The following is a 17586-nucleotide window of genomic DNA, read 5'->3' as shown; positions in this document are numbered from 1 at the left end:
TTGGAACTGACTTAGGCGGCGCCTAACCAATCGCCTAAGTTTGGTTGAGCGGCGCCTAAGTCAGTTCCAATGCCAAAAACACTCCGTTTTGAGTTATTTTGAGGGTAATTAAGTCTTTTAACACTCCTTACATATCCCTAAACTTAACCCTATGAAATATATAGCTTCTAAACACATTACAACCCTATTAACATCTCAAAGCTCATCATCCAAGAGCACCATAGGATAAAAACAACCAGGGTTGCACAATAAAGCTTGAAGATCAAATTTCAAGGAAATTCCTCCGCTAATCATCAAGAACCTCCCTTCCAAGGTACGCATAGTGTTCATCCACGGATTTCTTTCGTTCGTGGAGTTCAAGGATCAATCTTTAAAATACAAAAGCTTGGTTAATTGTGGTGATATGATCATACCCATGTTGATGCTTGTTTGTTTTGCTATATAATAGTATCGTGACTGTATATCTCAGGTCATGAAGCTCATGACTCATGTACGCATATCATGCTTTCCAGTATACTTATCTCCTATGACTCATACTATGCCCCTATAGATCAGATACATTTAGACTACATTATGTATATCCTCAGTTCAGACCTTATTGGTAAATCCAAACTATTGATATTTTATTCCTCAACTTTCAGTCATGTGTCAAGTTTAGTTTGTATTTATTCATGTTTTAGGTCCTCCTGATTTACTCCTCTAGTTAGCTCTCCTTATGGAATAGTGTAGTGATGAGCAGTTGTTTAGATAAGAGAATATTGTTGCATGCTTACTTTGTACGAGGGTGTAGTTGTGAAGATAGGCTTGAATGTCATGATAAATATACAAGTAAACGTCTAGCAAGGGGTCGTATTTAGAATTTGGGAAAGTACGAAGTGTAAGTGTACATTTAGATCCTTGACTTATGTCAGTCCCCAGCATGTAGCCATCAAAAACTCAGTTGCCAACTCAATTATAGTTTCAGTATCCAGCACTCAGTGGTCAATGTTCATTCCTTGAATTCAGTACTTCTGTACTAGCTATAGGCTTAGTTATAATGTCATCTTTAGTTCAGTAACTAGGTTTGAAACTCAGTTCAGTTCCAGACATGCTTGACCATAGCATTCTTGTTGTCAGTACTCAGTTATCAGTATTTCAGTACCCCAGTTTATAGAATACCTCAGAGCCATGTCGTACGCTTGGTCTCACATTTGAAAATAATACAAACTTTATGAATCCATGCTCAAATACCTTATTATACTCAGTTAGTCCCTATCTCTTAACCATAAAACTCAAAAAAATCTTAGCCCAGCTATTCTGACTAAGTACAGTTTAGCTTTGCAGATCCAGTATTCAGCTATCAGTTATTCAGTTAATCATATAAGTTAGTGTATTTATGAACTCGTGTTCAGCTCAGTTCATGTATCATGTCTCAGTTTCAGATCCTAGCTATTCAGTCATGACTCAGTTCCTAGGTGTCTTGCGCATCGCCTCAATTTTCCTCAGTAGCTCATCCAAGTTAATATTCTTTGAGGGACATAGTGTCCCAAGGGGGAGATACATCATACCCCCAAAATTTCATGACATAAACATGCTGCTCTATTTTTTTTATGAATCCAGTTTGGAGATGAGGTACTCATAAGTTAACCCTTAAACTCTAACTTCAGTTGTATGCTATGTTTTCAAGATTCAGTTCAGATCATGATATTCAGTATATCTACCACGTCCCAGACTTAGTTATGTTCTCATGTTTCCGATCAGGCATATAGAGTAATTAATCTTAAACTTATCGGTATTATCAGTTCAAGGTAACAGTTTTCCTTAAACTTACTCAATTCTCATGTTCATATTTCAGTGCCAAACTTGGTATTCAGTTCCATGCTCAGTTTTTAGTTCAAACTTGATACCTTTACCATTGCATATTCATGAGTAAGTTTAGTCATGAATTCATGCATCAGATATGTGTAATCAGCTCATTAGTACTTTTAGTCATGCATTCATGTATTATGTTAGTCATATAATCATGGATCAGATATGCATGGATTCAGCCTTTCAGTTATGCATCAGATATGCATTCTCATTTTGAGAAAACTCACTTTATTAGAATCCTCAGTCTTATATTCATGAATCAGCTTCTCATGCATCAGATATGCATGTTCAGTATGTTATGCTCAGCTTTTAGTCATTTCAGTTATGAACCCATGTTTTAGTAGTGTATATCTTGTACTTACTTCATCTTATCATCTCTCCCACCTCAGTTAATTTCTATTTGAGGACGAATGTTCCCAAGGGAGAGATATTGTAATACTCCGTATGTTTCTAAGCTAGGAGACGAGCCATTTTTCCTACGTATGAAACCTCCTATCCTGTAATTAACATTTTAGTTCATGACTTACAATGAGTATCCTAGCTATAATATAGCTTATTATGTGTTAATCATGTCCATATGAGTCACTTAAGGTAAAACAAGCTAAGAGTTTTTGAATCCATCAAGTTTTAGTGTTTGATTTCGTAAGGGTCATATTTGAATGAGTATAACTCGATGTTAATGTGTTATTTCTGCATATTTATATCCACCAAATTGTAGATAATTTAATTAGCTTTCCAATGATACCAATTTTGCCTTAATCCAATACCCGAGCGAAAAGTTATGATCATTTTTGTGAGAGACAGCAAGGATAGGCGATTGGTTAGGCGCCGCCTAACCAAACTTAGGTGATTGGTTAGGCGCCGCCTAAGTAGTTCCAATACCAAAAACACTCCGTTGAGTTATTTTGAGGGTAATTAAGTTTTTTAACACTCCTTACACGTCCCTAAACTTAAACCTACAAAATATATAGCTTCTAAACACATTACAACCTTATTAACATCTCAAAGCTCATCATCCAAGAGCCCCATAGGAGAAACACAACTAGGGTTGTACAATCAAACTTGAAGATTAAATTTCAAGGAAATTCCTCCATCAATCATCAAGAACCTCCCTTCCAAGGTATGCTTAGTGTTCATCCACGGATTCCTTTTTCATGGAGTTCAAGAATTAATCTTTAAAATACAAAAGCTTGGTTGATTATGGTGATATGATCATACCCATGTTAATGCTTGTTTGTTTTACTATATAATAGTATCATGACTGTATATCTCATGAAAGTTATGTTGTTAGTTGAAAAACATGATCTTTAGATGGATTTATAGAATGCAAGTATGAAATCCACCTATGTCTTAAAGAATACATGCAAGGTGTTTGATAAAATGCCTATTATGTTAGAACTTCATATTTACATGATTTCATGATATCTAAATAACAAGTTCATGTTAGTCATACACTCCAATATGAATTTCCATGCAAATTATGTGTTGTTATTGTTGTGGTATAAAGCATGTATGATAATCGAGATATAAATTATGTACAAAAAATATATCTATGCTTTCCCTACCATGTTTGAGATGTTGAATAAATACATGAAGTATAATATCCCCAAATCATTACAATATGAACTAAAAGTTACATGTTGTCGTTCCCTTATGCTTGAATGGTTTCCATCCGATTGCTATGAATAGTAGATGTTGTCGGAATGCCCATGATATTATAATATGAGATTTATGACTTGATTATAAGCATTCCTATTTATGATAGATATTATGATGACCATGTACTTCATGAAATCCCCCACTCATGTATTATGGATTTTTATTGATGGTCGTGTACTCAAGAAATTCAAGTTGTGTCAGTTTCCTTCCATCAGATCCTGGGGATACTTGTACCCAAAAAATATAGCTGTGTGCCTAGAGCCATGTCATGTTTTCATGATACTCTCAGTCAAGCCATGATCTATAGAATTCAGTCAGTCATGTGACTCAGGAAAACTCACAAATCTCTGTAATCTCAGTAGTCCGTTAATCTCAGTAATCTCAGTGATCAGTAACCTCAGCAACCTCAGTATTCACAGTCAATCTCAGTAACTTCAGTACTCTCAACTAGTCCTCAGAACTCAGTACATTCCGTCAGTCATTGGAATCCAGTAAACTTAGTTTAGCTCTGCTAAACAATACCACTAGTATCAGTCCAGTTAATCAGTATCAGTTCAGCTAATCAGTTCAGTTCAGTTATTCATTTTAGCTTAGTTATTCAGTTCAGTGTCCTTCAGATGGGAGTAGAAGTTAGCACCGAGTGAACCCAAGGATCGAAACTCACCCGCTAGTTTAGGGTGTGATTCTTAGTAGTTATCCTTGTGTTCCAGAACTATGTAGCCAATGTAGGTTGAGACATTTTAAACTGTCAGATTAGGGTTGATGAGGTGCTTAACCCATCAGTTTAGGGTTTCCACCATTCTCATTTGAGTACCTGCCAGTATAGGGTTCTCACAACTATCCTTACCAGTGGCGCGGTATTGACACCCCTCCAGTCGGGGCAGAGATTGGACCCCAGATTAGCTATTATAGCATATTTGGGGCATGTTAGTTAGATAAATACTTCCCACAGTTTTAGTTACAGATTTTAGGACTGTCAGCAATAGCTACCCAGTCTCAGTAAAGAACTCAGATAGTTCTTCAGATTTTAGTATATCAGGACTGTCAAATACAGTCAACTCAGAAATAAAATTAAACTCAGATAGTTTCCTTCAAATTTATGGACTATCAAATACAGTCACTTATGCTATCTATCACAAAAGTTATCAGAATGCATACTATTAGTACTCAGCTTTAGGACTGTCAGATACAGTCAATCAGACCAGTTCTTCATAATTTGAACTGTTAGAAACAATCATTCCTATATCAGTAATATAGTATCAGTCTCTCAGTATTTAATAATACAGTATCAGATCCATCACTTATTAGTGATTTATATATCAATATCAGTAAACTCAGTCTTTCAGAATCTCATTATCAGTACACTCATGTTGTCAATATTCAGACTCAGTAGTCAGTATCTCCACAAGATCAGTTACAGTTATGTATGCATGTATGTACTCTCACATTCATATCAGTCAGTATTTTTCATGCATATAACCCTTTGCATTTAGCCTACCTCACTCGTATACTCAGTACATTTAGACGTACTAACGCATTTGCGTTATGGTGCTTTCTCTTATGTTACACCATAGGTTTAGAGGCACAAGCTCCAAATCAGTAGTAGATTTCAAGATCAGCAGTCAGAGTTAGACGTGAGTCCTCATCCTTCGAGGACATGATGATTTCATTTCTATTTCAGTTTTCAGTTTATTTTAGTAGTTGGAGTTAGTTGGGGACATGTCCCATCAAATCCTTATTCAGTTCAGTTAGAGACTTTCAGACTAGATGTCAGATTAGATGTTCAGACTTCAGTATTTATGTTTCTTTTTGGTATTGTTATACCATATTTTTTAGATATGTATCAGCATTGAACCTTATGGCCTTATAGTTCATATTTCCGCATATTTTATGAGATATTATGCAGTTTACAGGTACAAATATCAGTCATGGTTAGCTTTTGGTCCTTCGGGGTCATAAGCACCGTGTAGCATTTCGGTTCAAAAAATTGGGGCGTTACAGTTCTCCTGTACTTTTCGTGCAAAAGAAATATGGGTCTCTTTGGATATATATAGACTATCATAAGTTTAATAAGGTTACAGTGAAAAATAAGTATCCTTTTCCTAGGATTGATGATCTTTTTTTTCTGCTTTAGGGTGCTAAGATTCTAAGGTTGATTTTTGTTTGGGCTACTACATTTGATAATTAAGGAGGTTGATATTTCCAAAACTGCTTTCTGAACTTGCTACAGCCTTTATGAGTTTTTGGTTATGTTATTTGGATTGACTAATTATCAGGTTGCTTTCATGGATTATATGAATGGGGTGTTCAGGTAGTTTTTGGATTTATTTGTTATAGTCTTCATTGATGACATCTTGATGTACTCTAAGAGTGAGGAGGATCATGTCAATCACCTCTAAATTATGTTGCAGACCTTTAACGACTAGAAGTTATATGCAAAATTTTCTTGGCTAAGTGTTGTGACTTTTCTCGGGCATGTTGTTTCTACTGAAGAGATTATGGTGGATCCACAGAAAATTAAGGCAATTAAGAAGTGGACTAGAACCATGACTCCAATTGATATTAGGATCATTTTGGTCTTGGTGGGGGTATTATAGAAGGTTTGTAGAGAGTTTCTTATCTATTGTTGCTCTACTAACGAAGTTAACACAGATAAAAGTTAAGTTTTTATGGTCCGAGGCTTGTGAAGGTAATTTTGAGAAGTTGAAGGATAAGTTGACTTCTCGCCAGTGTTGACCTTACTCGAGGGTATTGATGGGTTTATTGTGTATTGTGATACATCTCTTGTGGGACTGGATTGTGTTTTAATAAAATATGGTAAGGTTGTGGCCAATGCTTCCAGGCAACTTAAGGTTCATGAGCGGAATTATCTGACTCACAATTTAGAGTTGGCGGCTATTGTCTTTACTTTGAAGATTTAGCCCATTATCTGTATGGAGTGCGTGTGGATATTTATTCAGACCATTAGATCTTGCAGTATGAGTTTACATAGAAGGAACTGAATCTCAGGGAAAGGCGGTAGCTCGAATTTCTTAAAGATTACGACATGTGTTTGCACTACCATCTAGGTAAAGCTAATGTTTTTGCTAATGCTCTTAGCAGGTTGTCTATGGGGATATTATATCACATTGATGAAGAGAAAAGAGGGTTGGTAAAGGATTTCACAGGTTGGCTAACTTGGGAGTTCATTTATTTGACTCTGAAGATGTAGGAGTTATTGTTTAGAAAATAGTTAAATAATCTCTTCATGCTGATATAAAGGAGATAGGCTTTGTATCCCATACTTATACAAATGAAGGATGAGGTGGATTAGCAAAAGGTTATGGCATTCTAGATTTGGAGAGATGGCATTTTAAGGTATCAAAGTAGGTTGTGTGTTCCTGATATTAATGAGATGTGGGAAAGAATCTTTGCTGAGGCTCATGAGTCCAGATATACAGTTTATCCGAGTTCAACCAAGATTTATCATAATTTAAAGGAATCTATTGGTGGAATAATATGAAGAGATATATGGTGAACTTTATGGCTAAGTATATGGTTTGTCAGCAAGTCAAGGTGGAACATCTGAGGCCTGATGGTATGTCTCAAAAGATAGAATTGCCCATTTGGAAGTGGGATGATTAATATGGACTTTGTTATAGTTCTTTAGCAGTCTCACAATTAGTATTATTCTGTTTGGGTCATTGTAGATAGAATGGCTAAGTTTGCTCACTTCTTGCCCTTGAGGACTAACTACTCAGGAGAGGATTATTCTAATTTTTTCATTCAAGAGATAGTTAAATTGCATGGATCACTAGTGTCCATCATTTTAGACTAAGGTACGTAGTTTTCTTCTCATTTCTAGCTTTTGTTTCAGAAAGGTCTGGGTACTCAGGTGAGCCTTAGCACTGCTTTCCATCCTCAAACGGATGGACAAGCGGAATGTACTATTCTGACGTTGAAGGAATGCTAAGGGCTAGTGTGATTGATTTCAAAGGTAGTTGGATTGACCATTTACCTCTTATTGAGTTTGCTTACAGTAACAGTTATCATTCTAGAATTCAAATGGCTTCTTTCAAGGCTCTTTATGGTAAAAGGTGCAGGTCTTCTACTGGATGGCTTGATATGGGTGAGCCTAGGTTGTTTAGACCTGACTTGTTCACCAATTTATGGAGAAGGTGAAAGTGATTAGAGAAAGACTTAAGACTGCATAGAGTCCCAAAATTTTTATGTGGATGTGAGGCAAAAAGATTTGGAGTTTGAAGTGAGCAATTAGGTGTTCTTGAAGGTTTCTCCTATAAAAAGAGTTATGAGGTTTGGAAAGAAGGGGAAGCTCAGTTTTTGTTACACTGGCTCATACCAGAATGTAAGGAGAATTGGGAATGTCGCTTACGAGTTAGATTTACCAGTGATTTTGACTTTGATTCATCCTGTTTTCCATGTGTCTATACTGAAAAAGTATGTGGGTGATCCTTCTTTGATAGTACCTATCTAGGATGTCGGTGTTATGAATTCTTTGTCTTATGAAGAAGTCCCGATTAAAATATTAGAGAGGAAAGTTTATAGACTGAGGAAAAAGGATGTAGCTTTGGTGAAGGTTCTTTGGAGAAATCAAAAGGTGGAACATGCTATATGAGAAGCTAAGGAAGATATGAAAGAAAAATACCCGTTCTTATTCCCAATGTTGGAAGAAAGTGCTTAAAGTATTATTTTTATTTGCCCTCTTACCACATTCCAAATTTATCCTTGGATTCTACTGTATTCTCTCTGTTATTGTGCTAAAAAGGTCATAGCTTCTTATTGGGGAACAAATAATCCAAAGAAAGGGATAACGTAAGACCCCGCAAATTTTGAATAAATTTATTTTGACCCTCCCACATGTGTAACGTTAATTTTGGACTTGAATTATGATTAGGAATGTTAAAAGGGTAATTCAGAAAAGTTTAAAAATTTTTCAAAGGGGTTCGGGGCCATTTTGGGACCTCAAGGCAATGAGCCTCCGCCATAGTGGCATGCCATACTACTTAGCCTCCGGATAAGGGTGTGGTATGAAGGCTAAGCTCTGTAATAGCTACATGGTACGCCGCTATGTATTTTTTCTTCAGTTTTTTTTTGTTTTTTTCACTTGGGGTGAAAGGTTTTTGGATTTTTTACCCCTTAAATGATTTTTAAACATCCAATTAACCTTTTCCCTTCAGTTTCAAAAGATCAAACACTACAATTCTCTTCTTTAACTTCCAAACTAAAAAGCTCATGGGTTTTACAAGGAATTCACCATTCAAACTCCAAACTTTATATTTTCTTTAATTTTTTGTACATTTTAGGTATGTTTCTCATTCCCTAACTTGAATTTTATATTATTGCATTTGTTTAATCATTATTCATGTGATTTAATTGATGGGATTGAAATTAGGTTGAGTTATTTTCATTGGTTATTACTTGAATTGGTTTTCTCATGTTTTAAATGTGTAATTCATACTTTAATTGATGGTTTCGGAACTGAAAGGGTGCATTGTTATAAGGATTGGAATGAGGAACATGAGTTTTCCCAATTTGATAAAATTTTAGCTTGATAATGACACAAACCTCAATCCACCTTACTACCTTGGTTTTTAAATATGAATAATCACATGGTTTAACTTGTCCTTTGAAAATATTGCATTACATTAAAGGATAAATGGATGAAAATGGTTTTTGAATGCCCTTGGTGGCCATGGTTTTGAATTTAAATGTAACTTGGGAGTCTAATAGTTATACGGGCTGGTTTGGCATAATTAAATTAGCTTACTAGCATATTGGTATGACGATACCATGTTGGATAATTCCTTAATAAAGACATCTTGGTTAATGGTTTGGTTTATGTTTTTAACTATTTAAATTTGGCCTTAAAGAGAATTGTGTAGCTCACCGTGAAGGTGTAGTCTCAGGAGGCCCAACACTAGAAACCACATTTGCTGGTGTGGGGTCTATATGACCATGTGTCTGGATACACATTATTTTAGATGGCTATCGCGTTGGTGTCTTTAGCCTTTACTCAATTCGTATGGCTAACACTCACTGGAGCCCTTTAAGTAGAGGGAGCTGGACCCATATAGCCCATGCGTTCCTTTAGGACAGAGCGAGATACACAGTTTAGGTTGATGGTTTAAACTCTCATGTCCATGACCCTTGTCCCTATCCAGCATCCTATATATGTATGTGTAAATGTTGTGCATATAGTTTTGACTGGTTTTTAGTAATGAAATTATTTTTCCCTTTTCTCTGAGTTACATGCCAGTGCTCGCCCCACTGACCATAAGGCGTTGCATCATTTCGTGATGTAGGGTTTAAGGGATTTTCTATTACCCCCATGCAGCTTTAGGTGGTATGGTATGTCAATTGATCCATTGTGAAATGGTGAGCTTTCATTTTTCTAAAGGCCCGACCATTTCACTGATTTCATTATTGCCTTTATATTTCTTTTTGGATTCTTTTGTCATAGTCAGAGGCATACCCCGACATAGTTGGTTCTTATGGTCTAGAGGCTTTTGCGGAAAGTATTGGGTTGATTGGTTGTTTTGTTTGGACTCCTAGCTTTCTTTGTTCTATCTATCCTTATTACTATTTTCGTTGGCTTCCACTGTAGTCAGTTATTATGCTTTGGAGGTTAGGCTAAGGGGATGGTCTCCGGCTTACGGTGGGCTTGAAATACCCATCACAACTAGGCCCTAGTTTAGGTCATGACATTTGGGATTCAAGTTGAGATAAAAACCTTATTCCTATCTCGGTATTGAATCCAAAGTTGGTGTTTGGATTTGTTTTTGGATCGAATTTAGGGTCGGCTGAGTCCAAGATCCTAAGTCGAAGTCAGGGATTTGTACCAAAGTTAGGTTTGTGAGTCGGGTCTCGATTTGAGGTTGTATCCAAAGTCTTGTGTCTTGGATCAGGGTTGAGAGTCAAGTTTTAGTTTAGGAGTTAGGGTTGGGAGTTGGAACTCGAATCAAAGCTAGAAGTCGAATCTCGAGTCGAGAACTGTAGTCAGGATTGGGAGTCGGATCTCAGGTTAATATAAAAAATTAGTTCTTGAGACTTGAGTTAGTGTGAAAAGTTGAAGTGTGGGGTTAAAAGAGAGTCATTTTCCTTAATTTGAGGAAAATAAGTTCATTTGGAAAATATTTTTCAAAATATTTAAGCTAACCAAACATGAAAAAACTGGAAACATTCCTGAAAATGTTCATACCAAACACACTCTTAGTGAAACAATGTAACTAATGTCTTGTTTGTTTCTATTTTTTTTTTCAAAAATCTATCATGAAATTTGTTTGATATTGTTGAAATCTAGTTCAAAATAATTTATTTTAAATGTGGTATATATTCACACTTCGTTACACAAACTTAAAAGGGTGTATGTTGCGAAGGTGTGGAATGAAAGTTCCCATTTATGTCAATTAAACAATTCTTGATTTTCCAATTAAAGTATTGTTATAAATGAACAAAAAATTAATTTAAATTTAATAGATTTTAACATGAATTAATTGCTAACCTTCAATGGTTTTTTCTTAATTTCTTAGATGTATCTATATTGTAACAAACTAATAACAAAGTAAAAAATTAACAAAAATGAATTACCTTGAGTAACAAAAGATAAGCCTACCAAAAAGAAATTTGATTTATTTCTAGGAAAGAAATTGACTCAAAAATAGATTTTTTTTTTTTTTTTAAATAGCCTAAAGGAAGAAATAGAAGAAGATTCACAAAAATTAAAAGAATTCGGAATTCCTCTTCCTATTCTTCCCAAAATGAGAGTTATTATTAAAAATTCAATAGAAGGAGAAAAATAATTGCAATATTGAAAAAAATAAAAAGAATACACGTAAAATAAAGTTCACTTGTTAGTGAATATACTTTGAGCAACAATAGCGAAAGTGGAGCAGAGGAGATGAAAAGGTTTGAAGGGCATATAGGTTTTATAACATGTGAATGACACTTGTAGGAGTAAACATTTACAACACTCTTAAGTAGGTTGAAGTAGTTTGAAATCACCAAAATACCCCGGTAAATTTTGGCATGACCCCACACTCCTCAAATTTGAACCTAAATATAGAGAAAATTTCACTCAAAGATATAACTAGATTTCTTTTGTTCTTTTCGTTCTTGATATTTTTTATTTATATTTTTTTCTATAATATTCCTTTATAGTAGTAATTATGCCTCAAACATCTTGTATTAAGGAAGTATTTGATGTGAAATCAGAAAGTAGCAACAAGATAGAAATTAAAGATAACAATTGAAGAAAGATAAATACAATTAGATTCAAAATAATTAAAAGAAGTAATGGTGAAACTAATCAAAGCGTCACTAAGTTGGGAACTAATAGCACCTAATCTAGTAGAATCCCCAAGAAGTTAGTAAACTTACTTGCAAATCCTAGAAAAAGAGGTTGAAAATCAACAAAATGTCAAAGCTCTTTCTTTAGGAGGCACAACTCTTCAAATCCAAAAATTAATGGTTCCACCCCAATAGCTATCTATTTATACTAAGAGTTAAAAAAGGTAAAGAAAGATCAAATTGTCCTTTATTTAAATTGCAAGATAATTTAAATGATAGACATTTAATATATTTATTATCTTCAGGTCTTCCATATTTAAAGCTTTCAAAGATTCCATCTTCATACATAAAGGTTGAAATTCTTAAAGGTCCTTATTAGTGCTACGACAATTTACATATATCCTCCATTTTCATTCTTTGTGACTACTAGAATCAAGAACACCGCACATGGACTTAAACTTTCTTTCACAAAACCTTTATTCAAAAGCTTCTCCACTTGTCTTTGCAATTCTTTGATCTCTTAAGGATTGCTCTTATAAGCTGCTTTGTTGGGTATTTGAGAACCTGATACAAAGTCAATTTTATATTCTATTCTCCTCAAAGGAGGAAATTCACTTGGCATTTCTTCCAAAAATAGATTTTCATAATCTTGCAATAAAGAAGAAACAACACTTGGCAAAGATAAAGAAGTTTGTTACAACGCAAAGAATAACCTTTAAGTTTTGTAAGTATGATTTGAGTATCATCCTCAATGTTTAGCTCTTTTATGCTATCTTGATTTTTTAAAATCCTGCACATTTTCTCTTTTTTTTTATTTCTTACTTTTCTTGCTCGCCTATTTTTTTTTTGTGATAACTCGTTATCACTTGAGCCACTTCTTTTTTCTCTCTTGAGTTATCATTTCTTACTCTTTTACTCCTCTCTTTATTTTCACTCTCAGGTATTTTTTCAACTTTCTCAATTTTCTATATTCTCCATTCACTTGAAAATGAGAAAGAGGGTTAAAAATGTGTTTTTATCGTATCATTCTTAATAAATACATATTTATTTGACCTTCCATCATGTTATAATTACTTCATCATTATAACTTTCAATCTTGAATTTTATAAATACTATCTTGATCACCTTGAGTTGACCACATTCATTGAACCATTACAATCTATAAGATTTTGAATACCTTCTTGTTGGAAGTCTCGTTTGTTCTACCATAGATATACTAGCAATATTGACACAATTTCTACTACAAATGATAAAGAACAGAATTGCTTTTAAACTCTGGATCATTTATGAAACCAATTCTCCCTTTGATCAAGATCTTTCATTACTAGAGCAATCATACATCTCCTCACAATAAGAACAAGTTTTCCATCATTTTTAATTTCTTCTGTATCACCTTCTTCCATAAACTCACCATTGCTATCATTCTTACTGTGATCATCTTTAGTTTTATCTTCCATTTGATAACCACCAACATTTAATGTATTGATAGTTCTTCTATTTGGATACTCATTTGTTTTATTACCATATCCTTAACACTTAAAGCGCTTTATTTTAGATGGAAATTCAAGTTTATCTTTGTTACCTCCATACTTGCAGTCCACCTTTAATTTGGCTCTATTAAAGTTGGACTTAAGGTCTTGCTTTACACTTTTAGATTTGTCTCAAGTGGGAGATGATTTTCAAACTTCCTTATTTTTAGCCCATCAAGAAGAAGAAGATTGTATTTTGACTTTTTCTCCTTTTGATGATCCTTCCATGAAACTTTAAATTCTTTGTAGGTAATTAAAAGTCATCGCATTCAAGCTAAGTTCACATCATCACTTTTTCTATCAATCTTGCTATCTCAATTTACCTCATTCTCTCCATCTTAAAAAGAATGTTGTAATACCCCGAACTTCTAAACTAAGATCAAAACTTTATTCAAATGTGTATAGAACCAAATTTGATGATTTCTAATTTTTAATAGGTGTTAATACCAATTTCTTAGTGTAACAAGATCTTTGTTTATCAATTAAGTTCATAAAGAACTTCAAGCTCATAAGTAATTTGAAAGCATCTTTATTGATTAAGTTTTCATATAAGATTTTACTAGGATCAAGTTCTCATATAAAATTTTACTAGGGTCAAGTTCAAATAAGCGTAACTAATAGAATATGAGGAGTTTGGTTGCTCAAGAACCACCAAATTTAAGATATTTGAGTCTTCTTTTAATGAAATTAATTGCATCTGAGACTGACAGTAGTAAACCTACTAGGGTCTTACTAGTGAGGTGGGTCAAAGCTAGTTCCAAATGAGTTGCAAAGCTCTTTTCTAGAATATTAGATCTATGAGGACTCATTATTCTTTTCTCAGAGTTCAAATTTTATACAAGCATCATAAATTTTTCTATATTGCATTGGTTAAACCTTTTCAAGAAACTTGTCCCATTCAAAGGTACAAGAGAAGGCTAGATATGCAGTATGCGAATCACAATCAGAATGGAAAAAAATGAATTTTCACTCAGCAAGGTATTCAGGTCATAGTATTAGCTAATTCTGATAAGCAATTGACTACTCAAATCAGCTTTGTGGAAAGGACGAAAATCATTACCATAGTAGTTTATACAAATATGATATTATTAAAAGATTAGCTTTGTGGAATAACATTTACTCATTAAGTGATAATATGAGATATACCATGGATATTAGGAAAGGATTTCAATGTCATTCTAGATGAGGATGAGAAAATAAGAGGGTTGGTTTTTTAACCTGAAAGAGTTTATATTCTGTGTGAATTTTTGTGAAATTTTTAAGTACCTACACTTGCACGGGTTGAACAAAAATGGTACTTCAACTTGCATAGGTTCAATTAAAAAAGTTCCTACACTATGAAGAAGAATATTGGAGGATGAAAGTAGGGTGAAATGGTTTGCTAAAAGGGACATACGTACTAAGTTATTTCATAACTTAGTCAATAAAATAAGAAAAAGACTGCACCTGAATAGAATTAACAAGTAAGATGGGGGTAGAGCCGAAGGAAAGGAAGAAATTATTGTTGAGGCCATTAAATTTTACCGAAATCCATTTACTACTGAAACTAAAGAGGTAGAGTTAACTTTGTTCAACAATTTGCCAAAACTGGTTACTTCTGAAGACAATCAAATGTTGAACTCCATTCTAATAGAAGAAGAAATTAAAAAGGTGATTTATGAGCTTAATGGTAATAGTGCTAGTAGTCCTAAAGCCTTCACAGAACAATTTTATCAATCTTGCTGGGATATTATTAGATCTGACATATGTGAAGTGGTGTTTAAATTTTTTTTGCAGGAATGTACTTTACCAAAGTCAATTACTCATACTAACTTGGTCTTATTGCCTAAGAAAGAGAATATGCAGATTTTATCTGATTTGAGAACAATTAGTCTTAGTAATTTTCTTTAAAATGTAATCTCCAAAATTATCCATGATAGAATTGAGAATTAATCCCCAAAATTCTTTCTCCAAATCAGTCAAGATTTGTCAAAAGAAAGAAGTATTACAGAGAATATTCTCTTGGACCAAAAGATAATTGATAATATAAGAAAAAGGGGAAAAAACAGCTAATGTTGTGATTAATTATATATGGCCAATGTATATGATAGAGTAGACCGGAGATTCTTGATGAAAGTGCTCGAAAGTATGGGTTTTGATATTTTTTTATTGATAAAATATGGAGGTTGGTGGATAACAACTGGTATTTTGCGCTTATTAATGAACAATCCTATGAATTTTTACATTCTACCAGAGGTGTCAAATAAGGAGATTCTTTGTCTCCAACACTTTCCATCCTAACTTCTAAGGTATTTTCTAGAATTTTAAATAATTTGTTTGAAAATAATGACTTTAAAGGTTTTGGGATATCAAAATAGAGTGATCGAATCAATAATCTAACTTATTCTTATGATACTATCATTTTTATGTTGCTGAGAAACTAACCTTGCTGATGGTGATGGATAGACTTACAGAACATAAAAAGCAAATTTGCAAAAGATTAATAAAGACAAGTTCTTTTAATGTTTTTCATAAGACTGTCGGGACTATTGTACAGGAGGTAAAAGACATCACTGTCTTTAGTAAAGAAAAAGTCTCTTTAATATATCTTGGATGTCCAGTTGAACATGCCAAGAAGAGAAAAATCTACTTTACTAAAATAATGGTGAAGATACAGAATAAGTTACAGGCTTTGAAAGGTAAATTGTTATCTTTTGGTGGAAAACATGTTTTGATAAATATTATTTTCAAAGTATTCCAATTTTCCTTTTGTTTGCTATTGTTTCTCCAAAATGGGTCATTCTTGACCTTCATAGAATTTTTCCGAGGTTCTTATGGAATTTTAAAAAGAAAGGAAGGAACAAACACTGGGTGGCTTGGACAGCGGTTTGTTGTCCTAAGGAAAAAAGTGGCTCAGGCTTCAGGTCTTTTTTTTTATGTGTCCAAAGCTTTATGCCAAGCTCAGGTGGAATTTCAGAACTAAAATATTTTTATGGGCTAATTTTATGTGGATAAAGTATTCTAAAAGACATAGTCCTCAAATAGTTGAATGGCGAGGAGGTTCACAAATTCAGAAGTACATGCTTGAAGCAATAGACTTTTTTGATCAAGAAATTTGATGGGAACCTAGATGTGGAAGTTTTAGTGTATAGTATGATAATTGGATACAATTAAAGGCTTTACATTATTTACTTTCTATTAATAATGTGATTCATGAAGGAGTTGAAGATGTTAAAGACTTGATGTTGGGAAAGAATTGGAATGAGATACTATTACACTACTTGTTGCCTGAAAAGATACGATTCTATATAGTTGAAAAAATAAAGTAGGGGTAGAATCTGAAGAATGCGATAAAACTTGGTAAAAGTTGACTGATTTTGAAAAATTCACAATTTTCAGTGCTTGAAATGAGGTTAGGGTAGAATGAAAGAAACAACAAGTTTTCAAGAACATTTGGGTGAAAGGGTTACCTTTCAAAATTTCTTTCTTATTATGGAAAGTTTTAGAGAAAAGACTTTCAATTGGGGAGGTGTTGAAGAAAATGCAAGGGGCGGATACAGTTATCTATTGTTGCTAAAATAATGCAGAGATTGAGACCTTTGAACATTTTTTTCTGCAAATCTTCTGCTACTAGAAATATATGGAACCATCTTGCAAGAGCAGCTGGTATTGAGGGAACTTTATACAACTTAAGAGCACCATTTTCAAGTGCTGGCAAGCTGGTTGTAGCTCTAAATTACAACCTATTTATAAAGTTATTCTTGCTATTGTGATATGACATTTATGGAGAAGGAGGAATGTGATCTATCATGGTATAAAGATGTCTTCTCATTACACGGTGTCTGAAATTAATAGAAATACTCATTTGTTCGTTGTCACAATCTATCCTTGGTTAACAAATATTCATATAACTTGGCATATTATTGTGCAATTTTTTGAGCAATATTCACTTTTATTGGTAACAAGAATCATTAAATAGCAAATGTCTAACAGAGGAGGATTCAAGTGTGATACAGATAATTCTTGCAAAGGGAATCCAGAACCAATTGCAACAACTTTTTGTATTAGAAATTAGGTGGGATATTTGTATATGCTGAGTCAAAAATAAGAAGGGAAGGTACAGTCCTAGAAGCTGAATTTTTAGCTTTAAGGTGTGACTTGGAGTATTGTGTTACTCATAATTTACTTCTAGTTGTGCTAGAAACTCATTCTCTCGTTGTTGAAAAGTTTTAGATAATAGTTGGGAAACGACGCGGAGTGTATTTATGGAAGTAAAGAAATCAAA

Source organism: Capsicum annuum, unplaced genomic scaffold, assembly GCF_002878395.1.
Source record: "Capsicum annuum cultivar UCD-10X-F1 unplaced genomic scaffold, UCD10Xv1.1 ctg83390, whole genome shotgun sequence".
Lineage (NCBI taxonomy): Eukaryota > Viridiplantae > Streptophyta > Magnoliopsida > Solanales > Solanaceae > Capsicum > Capsicum annuum.
Note: the sequence above shows the minus strand (reverse complement) of the source record.